Genomic DNA, 11,365 nt, shown 5'->3' on the forward strand with positions numbered 1-11,365 from the left:
TTATGGACCCATTTATCAAAAATTTGGGTGTGGGTTTGTGGATTCATTTTTATGTTTTCTGAACTAGTCCATTGATGTTTGGGTCTGTTTTTTGGCCAGTACCATGAGGTTTGTTATTATGGCTCTGCCATATAATATTTAAATTTGGTACTCCGGTACTGAATTTTGTTCAAGATTGTATTATATGGGGCCTTTTATATTTCCTTATGATTGTCAGGATTATTTTTGTTAGTTCTGTGAAGAATGTCCCTGTGTTGGGGTATATACACTTGTAATCCCAGCATTTAGGAGGCCAAGACTTCAGAAGAATAAATTCCAGGTCAGTTTTGGTTACACAGTGAGTCCAAAGGTACATAGTAAGATCTTACCACCAAAAACAAAAACACACAAACAAGTAAATGAAATACGACAATACAATACCTTCACACTTACATTCAGTGAGGCAATATTCATAATAATCTAGTTATAAAATCAGCCTAGGTGCTTATAATTAGATGAATGAAGAAAATATACTGTATATGCAATAGAGTACAGTTTAGCAAGAATGAATAAAATCATGTCATTAGGCTTGATGTTTGGAACTGGAGATCAACAGTCTAAGCATCTACCTTAAGAAACTTCATCATTGCTGGGCGCTCATGCTTGTAATCCTAGCTACTCAGGCGGCTGAGATCTGAGGATCATGGTTCAAAGCCAGCCCGGTCAGGAAGCTCCATGCAACTCATCTCCAATAAACCATCAGAAAACTGGAAGTGGTGCTGTAGCTCAAGTGGTAGAGCATTAGCCTTGAGCTGAAGTGCTAAGAGACAGTGGTTAGGCCCAGAGTTCAAGCCCCACAACCAACAACAACAACAAAAAAAAAAGAAACTTGATCAAGAAGTTCTAATTAACTTCAAAGTAAATAGAAGAAAAGAGCATAATATTTCATAAAAAATTCAATGAAACTAACACAAGACATTAGACAAGTATAGAAGATAGCCTTTTTTTCTCATGCCTGCCTAAAACATTGAAAGTGTTCATTTGTCAATCAAGAAGGTTCAAATGAAATTAACACAGTCATAATTACCACTTTGTTTTCATATGTTTAATAGCCATTTCTATTTCTTCTTCTGTAATATGTCCAATCAAATCCTTTGCCCATGTTTCCCTTTTTATTGCTTTAGAAGTTTTTCAGCTATACTGCTTAGCACAGAACAGCAACAAGCTGCCAACCAACCTGTGTAAGAATGTGTGATGTTTATAAGGAGTTCAGTTTTCTATGCACTAAAAATGGCAAGAGGTAAATTACTTCATTGCCATAGCATTAAATTCTATCACATTTATAAAAAATGTAAAACAAGATGAAGAAAGTAGAAAACTAACACAGTCTGGTAAAGTTTACCCAGGATTTTGTTCTTATTTGAAGAGAGAATAGCAATCAGAACATATGATAAACAATACAGACACATAAATTCCTTCTTAGTTCTAAGTTGGAAACATTCAGTTCTTTGTATTAACAATACACCAAGTCATAGGTATGAGTTCTAATACCTAATGTTATGCCTGTGACAGTTCTGCCCAATTTTTTCCTATAGTCAAGAGTTATTCCTGGATGTAGTTTCTCTCTTTCAAATCCAAATCTCCAGTAGCTGTATGTGACACTCTACAAAGACAGCTTTTCTACCTTCTTCTTCTTGTCCATTTTCTAGGCAAATCATTAGCAGAAACAGCATGGCTTCTTGAGACTATATTTTTTCATTTATTTATTTTTAGATATTCTATTAATTATCTTTAGTTGCACAAAGGGGTTTCAATTCAATATATTAGTTGGTGAGTACAACGCATCTTGATCGATGTCACCTCTGTCAGCATTCTCTTCCATCTTTCCCAACTCTCCCCATCCTCTCAATTTACCTGCTTCCACTTTCACATATGTACATTGAATGTTATGACTGCATTCACAAACCCTTCCCCTCTCCATTCATCTGTCCTCCCTTGACCTTACCACTATCCACAGCACAATTTTTTATATATTACCCTGCATTATGCACCAAAGAAGAAAAGCCTGAGAACTGATCTAGCAATTAACAACAATTTTTATTCAGAACATTTATTCAGAACATTCAGGGACAAATAGCTCTGAATGGTCATATTCTAATCATTTGCTGTTTGACAGTGGAGATGTACTAGTAACTTGGCATCTGATAAGTTATTAGCACTTGTATTAAATTCAAGTATCACAGGATATAAAGAGAATTGTGGATGTAATTGTTCAGTGACCCAGGTAAACTCTCTTCTTTATTTCTCTTAAAGAGAGTTGTACGTGTACTGGATCTTGAGTGAATGGACATAGGTGAGAGAAGAACTAAGGAGAGGTATCCGTGATATTGGAAAGGAAGTGGATAATGGCTCTGTGGAGGAAGAGTTGACAGCACAGCAGTACTAAGCATCCTACTCTTCACACAGGAACAAAGTAGAGCAGGTACAAAGGTGGCACACGGCCAAACCCATTGACAATTGGGATGGTCTCAATGTTTTCTGGATCAACCAGAAGTTTCAGGTTAAAGTTCTGTAAAATGGTGGTCAGGAACCAAAACTAATCCATGCAGGCCAGGCCCTCTCCTGCACACATCCTTTTTCCTGAAAAATAACAAGATTTGTATTATCTTACACATTGTGTTGTAAACTGTCCCCCAAAAGAGGCAGTAACCAGTTGGTCGATAGTCAATCAAATGGATGGATCAAATAGAGGAAGGCTGGAAAGATGGTTGAATAAACTTGCATGCAAGAAGCCACGTGCTGGTGGCTCATGCTTGTAATCCTATCTATTCAGGAGGAAAGTCCAGGAGACTCTTATCTCCAATTAATCGAAGAAAAGTCTCTCTCATTCTGTCCTGTTTAGCTAAAAGCACTATGTGATACTTTCTTCAGGACATATGTCCCGTGTCATCTCCTCTGTATGATCCCTGTGATCCTTTCAGGCAGCAGAATTTCCTCATCAAGTGTATATGTCCACAGAAGCTCATATCACCTTGAGTCCTATTTTAAGTTATTTTTTTGCCTCTCAACCAAAATATGAGTTAGTCTGTTGTATCTAAACATGCATAGTACCAGACCCAACATAAGCATTAAAACCTAGCATAAGTGGAAGGAGACGCTATGCGTGGTTTCTCAATACTGAACAACTTAGCAATAATATCAAATGTCCAAAATGCATGGTTATAAACATAGGAAGACCAACATGCTGGGAAATAATTGCGAAGTTATTATTCCACATTCTCAAATTTTTCTCAGCATTTAATTGGCAGGTTCCAACCCCCCTATTCTATACAAAATGTTCTCTCTATACACCATTATCTCAGCAAAGTACCCTGCATTCTCTCCTTTCCTTGCTTTCTGTCCTTTCTCCAATATATAACTAGGAATATGTTTCGGTGTATGAAAGGAAAGATGTGAACACTTTCCCTCCTTACCTCTCTAGAAACCTGTGCATCCTTCTCTCACGGTCCTACTTCTACTATATTGCATTGATTGCTTTACTTATCTGCTTTCTTGACACATGAATATTTTTAAAATCCCATTATATTCTGTAGGATTCTTTCATCCCCAGAGCTCAGGCTGGCAGTGAGGGACATTATAAAAGAAACACTCAAAATGTGGACACAGATACCTTTCGTATGTCAGGTGAAGTGAATTTCACTTTTAAGAGGAGCTTCTGAGTAGCACAGTGATTTATCCAGAAGCAGAGTTCAATTGACTTACACGCTAGCTCTCAACTTGAATAAACTGTACTAGATACTCTGTAAAGCCCTACTACTGTGGCCAAATGATGAAGACTTAAGACAAATCAGTGAAAGTGGATGGGCATTGGAATTGGTACTCATGACAGTATACACACAGCTGGTCTACGGACTTCCCTCATGGAAGTTGCCTCTGTTCCTAAAAAGTTATCTTTCAAAGTACAAACAGAAATGAATTTCTCTTATCTGTTGAGACAGGCACAAAATAGTCACTTTTCTTAAAAGTGACTCTCAACTATAAAGTGACCAAGATCAAACGTCTCTGGGTTGGAGAATTCCTTGTCATCATACAGCACAGAAGTCAGTGATGTTATTATGGTTGTACCCTGGATATAACAAATAAAGCAAAATTTGAGTAGAAAGAAATGATGGAACTCACCTAGTCTAATCAACTTCGTTTACAACTGAAGATCTCAGGTTCCCAAAATAACAATCTCATTTCCAATTAGAAAGACTAAGTAATAACAACGATGAGTTTAAGGCTAGGAGCAGTGACTATGTTAAAGGGTCCCCAGTTAGAAGTTCAAGGACTGAATTCAGAGAATTTGGGTGGAAAAAGTTCTAAATTACCTCTATTTATCACTAAGGTTTAAACACTGATGTTTGTTCCCGTGCATTGTTCTAGTGTGTCACTTCTGTTACTTACATAGCATATGTGGATTACAGTATAAAATGGAAGCCTTTGCTTGCTCTTGAAAAGTTGGGAGTTTTTAGAATTCTTTCATTTGGGCTTTTTTAACTGGAGATCTTATCTAATTAGTGATGACTTCTGGAGTTATATCCACAAGTTCACATGTACTGAGTGCTTATCATTGAGATGCAATGTGTTTTTGATACGTTAAAAGTATGGTGGAACTCATCCTCAGATGTGTCCTCTTTAAAAATACAGCAAGGATGAAAAAATTAGAAAACTCATCAAGTTGCCATTTCAAGTCCACCAAGCTGTCTCTCATCTTGAGTCGGCAGGGATTATAACCATACCGTAATTTGGAAATTCATGAGCATTGAGAGCAGTGCAGAAGAAAGAATCTTACCTTAGGGATTATGTAGGTTTATTTTTGTTTTATATTTTTTTGTTTTGTTTTGTTTTTTGTCAGGCCTGAACTTGGGGCCTGGGCACTGTCCCTCAGCTCTTCAGCTCAAGGGTAGCGCTCTACCACTTGAGCTGCACGCCACTTCCAGCTTTCTCTGCTTATGTGGTGCTGAGGAATCAAACCCAGAGCCTCACGCATGCAAGGCAAGCACTTTACCACTGATCCACCTTCCCAGCCCAGGGATTATGTAGTTTCGGAATTTAACATCAAGGGTTACCGCATGGGGCACATTGATGGGGATGAGGTCAATGTATCTCTGGATCTCATGTACCACAGCATCCAACTAGGGCATGAGGCTCCTGTTCTGTATGCAAGGGCTTTGATGCCTGCCAATAACATGTTCAGTCTCTTCTTGGACATTAGCTGATAAAATGAAAGAACTGATGTTATTGGCCATAACATTTTAGGATTACATGAAGCATGATGAAAGTGTCCTGACAGACCTTTAAGGCTATAAATATATCTGCTATAGGCAGAAATAACTCTCCTACCACCCAGGCTATAAGCTAAATATGTATGCACCTATATATTAGCATATAAGATAATCATCATACATAGAGATGATTAAGTGTTTCAGAAGATAAATATCTTGAACAAATACACTCAGGAAAGTACTATCTTTGCAAGAAAAATATAAATTAATCATAGTCAAGTGCTAGGGGCTTGGTGCTTATGTCTGTAATCTTAGCCACTTAGGAGAGTGAGATCTAAAGATTGCAGTTCAAAGCCAGCCCAGGCAGACAAATTGATGAGACTCTTACCTCTAATTAAGCAGTAAAAAGCTGGTGGTGTGTCTCAAGTGGTAGAGTGCCAGCTATAAATGAAACCAGCAGAGTAAGAGTGAGAGGCGCTGAGTTAAAAGCCCAGTACTGGCTTTATACAATTTAACCGAAGGTTTTAAAAATTGAATTCTAGTAACAGATCTATATGGGAGTATAGGTTTGTATTGAGTGTTACTTACAATAGGTCCTTCATCATATTCACATATGCCAAAGGCATTCATTTTTGTTTTTATAATATAATCATAATTGATTTGTTTTCATATAATTCAGTACTAATAATTGGCCTTATCAGTCTTTTAACAGTTTTAGTGGGCTTTATTATACTATTTTCACACACACATATATATGTACTTGATTATTACGATTATAATCACTCCCTCATCATCCCCCATTTAGTATTTCTACCATGCTATCATGCTAGAAGTTTGGTCCCAAATGTGGCATTGTTGAGTGGTGGTAAAAACTCTTAGTAGGGCCTGCTGGAAAATAATTATGTCAAAAAAGCTCCACCCTCCGTAAGTGCTAGTCAGAGTGAATTCATTGTCATTAGAAAGCCAGGCACTTTCCTTGAATCCCTCTTCCACAAGTACCACTCACCATTCCCACATGTGCTCCAGCCAGTGTAAAGCCATCCACCATGGGTCTACAAGTAGATAACAATTTCATACTCTTGAACCTCCAAACCATGAGCGAAAATGGACTAAGAAATACACACACACACACGCACGCATACACACACACACACCATTTGAAGTGTTCTATTCTACCTAGGCTAATTCATGATTCTTGTGCCTACTGAAATCACCTTCCATGAAATATACTTTATCCAGGGTACTTTGTCACCCAAATCTAGTTTTGATGATTTTGATACTGTTCATGCTATCTTCCTCCACCCATTCTCAAATGTGAAAAATCATCTCATTTTTACATACACAAGTTACAGCTAGTGGTATAGAAATTTCAATGATGGAGTTTCTCTAAGAAACCCAGGACAGATGACATTAGTAGTATCCTTGCAATATCTTTGTGAAACCCTACTCTTTGTCTGTGAACTCACCTGTAATCTCTGGGTGTTTCAGCAGGAACAGGAGTCCGTATTTCAGGGTAGTGCTTGTTGTCTTTGTTCCCGCTCCAAAAATATCAGTTACAGTGGTTATTAAGCTTTCCATTGTAAATTCAGACTGTTGGTTGTACTTTTCCTAAGAAGTATATGATTTTTTATTTCTCTATTTGCCAGCATATTTAATTACAATGAATCCAGATAACTCAGGTTGTTTTAAAAATAAGAAAACTCAGAGTGGAGTATGTAATATTGAAACTAACACATGCACAGTGTAGCAGAGAATGCAGATTAGTTCACCCAAACTTTATTTCCTATTTTCTTATTACTACTTTGTTCCAAAATGTCACTTACCAGCCATCTTTGTAGCTAAGTGGACTCCACTTCCTAAAGTTCTATTGTCTCCCAACAGCACCATCAGCTAGCAACCAATTTCAACATGAGACTCAGAGAGACATTTAAGGTCTAAATCAGTAAAGCTTTGATAATTAAAGGAAAAAATTAAAACCTTCCACATTAGACAAAAATGGAAGGAATTCATGACCACTAAACCAGCACTGCAGAAGACACCTAAAGAAAGACAAGGAAAGAGCTGGGTGCTGGTGGCTCACGCATGTAATCCTAGCTACTCAGGAGACTAAGATCTGAGGATCATGGTTCAAAGCCAGCCTAGGCAAGGAAAGTCCTTGTGACTCTTATCTCCAATAAACCACCAGAAAACTGGAAGTGGCACTGTTGCTCAAGTGGAAGAGCACTAGCCTTGAGTTGAAGAGCTGAGGGACAGTGCCCAGGCCCAGAGTTCAAACCCCACAACAACAAAAAAAGGAAGGAACGAAGGAAGGAAGGAAGGAGAGAGAGAACCCAAATACATGAGATGATTACTCTATGACCCTGCCATATCACTTTGGGGCATATAGCTTAAGGAGTGTTAGTTTAAAAAAAAAAAAAAAAGCAAGAGAGATACCTGACTCCCATGCTTATCACGAAACTATGCACAAAGTTGTAGAATCTGGCTAGGTGCCAGTGAATGGATAAAGAAAATATGGTATTTAAACACCATAAAGTAAGCTAGATTTTGAATACTATATTAAGGACCAAAGAATAATATAGTTTTAAAATATGGTATTTGGGCAAGAGCCTCTGATAATTGAAGTATCAGAGTCCTGAGAGTCCATTATAACTTGGATTAATGGAGAGGCTTCATATCATTAAGAAAGTCCCTCTCAATGTATGTAAAATATAAAGATCTCATCTTTGGTGAGGTAATCAGACTTTTAATGAGATTCTTTATTAAATTCAAATACACTAATAATTTTTCCCTAGCAGTAGACAAGGCAGAGAGTAAAAGTAATTTGCTTTTTACCACCACCAGTTTCTTCCAACTATTCCTCCTTCACTTTATTCCATCTAGAACATATGACTTATATAATCAACTCAAATTGGAATTGGAAAATTCTTTGAGAGATACCTAAATCAATACCTTAATTTCACTATTTTCTTTATATTTCTGCCTAATGCTACAAAGTGGTGGAGTAAGACAAGTTCAAGGATGGATTTATTCTCCACAGTTAACTCTTTTCAGATTCTTTTGGCCTTAATCTTACCCTAGTTCAAAGAATTTAAAATTATATAACTATCATTAAGGAATCTATATTGTGCTTCTCATCACTTTCCGAACATACACAAACACTATTCAAATTCACAATATTCATCTTTTCCTCTTTGATTAAATTGATCTCAACTAAATAGATGCCATTATTGAAACTAAAACAAAAACCTATAGCACCTCTAGGTCTATAACAAGATGGACAACTTGAATTTACTCAGAATTATATTTCCATAATCCAGACATTTATCAAGCCACAATGCAAAGAGATAATAAATCTCAGAGCCTATATTTAATATCAAGTCTCATCTATGATCATTCTACAGGATTTCCAGGATAAATTTCCCTAATCATTATCTGAATTACATTCTTGTCTGGCTCTCTGGCTCTTACACACACACACACATAAAATACATTCAAATCAATGCCAACATTCAGGCTTTTTAAGAGTACTTGCAAGGCATCTTCACTACTAGAGTGGAGATAAGTTTATTCAGATATTTTTTTGCTACATACAACTAAGTTATCTCCCTTTATCTCTTTCCTACCACACATATCCCAATAAAATTGCCTCCCATGTTCTTTACCCAAAATTCTCAGATCATATGGGAAACCTGAATAAATTAAACCATTCATTTTCCTGTCTGTGATAGGATTGATCTACTTTTGTTTCAGGCTTGATAAATTGTATTTCCTAACTTATTTGTATTTCCAGTTCACTCAAGTTGTACATTCTTTTTTCACATAAAATATTAGTACCTAAAAACAGTACCTGTGATTATGAATAATCCAATCATCGAATGTTACATATTCTATGATGCTTAATCCAGATCCAGGTACACAGTGGGTATTAAAGTGCTTAACAAGTATCCTTGTTAAGAAATAAGAAAACAGGTACACTTCCCTGATAAGTATAGAAATGAACAAAGAAATAACATTTTACCTGTTCCATTTTAATCAGGAAACAATCAATGAAGTCACAAGGATTGTTGCTCTCCAGGGAATCTTGATGTTCTTTTACTTTTATCCAAAACATAACTCTTTTTTTTAATTGTGAAAATACTGTACAGAGGGGTTACAATTACATGGGCAAGATAAAGAGTGCATTTCTTATCAAGCATTGTAGCCTCCTCCTTTGTTTCCCCTTCCCATCCCCTTCTCCCCCACCCCTTCCACCCAACCCTCCCCCCCCAAAGTTGTAAAGTTCGTTTTCAACATAATGACTTGTACACCTCATTGTTGCAATGGGTCCACCTGTATCCCTATTTAAACTATTTTTTTTTTCCCTTCCCCTCCACAAATTATAACAACATCAAATACAGTGAAAGCAGAGGTTATACCGTTGGGGAGGGACATACAAAGCAACAAAGAAATAATCTTATAAATGTGTTAGAAACAATCCCATGAAAGAAAAAAAACATTTGAATACATATCTTAGGGTTCATTTCCCTAACATCAACTTATCTGATCTTTTCTGCTTGACTCAGACATATGCTAGTTATTGCAAATAAGGGAAACCATGGGACCTATGTTTCTTTGGGCCTGGCTTACTTCACTTAATATAATTTTTTCCAAGTCTTTCCATTTCCTAACAAATGGGGCAATGTCATTCTTTCTGATGGAGGCATAGAATTCCATTGTGTATATATACCACATTTTCTTGATCCATTCATCTACTGAGGGGCATCTGGTTGGTTCCATATCTTAGCTATAGTAAATAGTGCTGCAATAAACATAGTAGTGCTGGTAGCTTTAGTGTGGTCTCGTTTGTGAACATTTGGGTAAATGCCCAAAAGTGGGATTGCTGGGTCATAGGGAAGCTCTATGTGGAGTCTTTTGAGGAAACTCCATATTACTTTCCAAAGTGGTTGAACAAGTTTACACTCCCACCAACAATGCAGTAAGGTTCCCTTCTGTCCACATCCCCTCCAGCATCTGTTGTTATTAGAGTTCTTGATTATAGCCATTCTAACTGGGGTGAGGTGGTATCTCAATGTTGTTTTGATTTGCATTTCTTTTATGGCTAGAGAGGTTGAGCATTTCTTCATGTGTCTGTTGGTCATCCTTCTTTCCTCTTCAGAGAAGCAAAACATAACTCTTTACATCAGCAAAGTTTTTAAGAATTTTGTTATGACTCCCTGGGAAATAATCAGTGATAAGGGGAATATATTGCAGACTTTAAAGATAAAAAAGTTCATTAAATCAAAAACATATAATAAAGATGTGAATATCATAAGTAAACACTGGTTTAAAATGGGTGAATGTAAAAGCAGTCTTCAATGTGAGGAAATATATTTGCATGTATATGATATAGAGAAAAGAATCCTCTCTGCTGGCAGGGAGATGGGAGTAAACTGACCATATGATAAAAGATGATTAAAAAACTTTATATTCATGCATTGATGTTAATGTATTAATGTACCTTTGTATCCATTGTCTCAATTTACCTTCAGCCTAGAAATATACAATGGCATGAAATACTATGCCTCACATCCCTTGTAAATAAGAATAAAGGTTAAGGAAGTTTCAGAAACTTGACACAAAGCACAGAGCCACTCCCTGCTACCTCTACAACCAGCAATCAATCTCAGGTCTAGAATCATGGGAGGAGTACAAAGAGAACATGATTCCAACTTAACATTGTATAGATAAGTACATCGTACAGATTTAACAGTGGTTAAATTACTTCTATAAAGTCATTTAATTACCTTCTATTTAAAGAATAGGGCATACCAGCTCCACAGAGGGTGACATTTTAAGGTTTATGATTTTTATCATTTTATCATCCTGACTCCTGGTTTCTTCCTTCTTTCCTCCCTCACTCTCTCACTCTCTTCCTGTCTACTTCCCTCTCTTCCTTCTCTTTCTGTTGCTCATTCATTCACTGGCTCTCTTTCTTGATAGTACTAGGACTGAATTCAAGTGCCTTGTGCTTGCTAGACAGGTACTTTACCATTTAAGCCACACCACCAACCACTATTTTGCTATTTACTTTTGAAGTAGATATTGCTCTATGCTCAGGCTGACCTGGACTGTGGTCTTCC

At 36.9% G+C, this 11,365-nt stretch overlaps 1 pseudogene; it reads right to left on the reverse strand.

Moving 5' to 3' along the window:
• Positions 1-4,012: 4,012 nt before the first annotated feature.
• Positions 4,013-10,486, reverse strand: LOC122115693 (annotated as a pseudogene).
• Between the last annotated feature and the right edge of the window lie 879 nt (positions 10,487-11,365).

The sequence above is a fragment of the Dipodomys spectabilis genome, unplaced genomic scaffold (assembly GCF_019054845.1).
Source record: "Dipodomys spectabilis isolate Male_0828 unplaced genomic scaffold, ASM1905484v1 ptg000125l, whole genome shotgun sequence".
NCBI lineage: Eukaryota > Metazoa > Chordata > Mammalia > Rodentia > Heteromyidae > Dipodomys > Dipodomys spectabilis.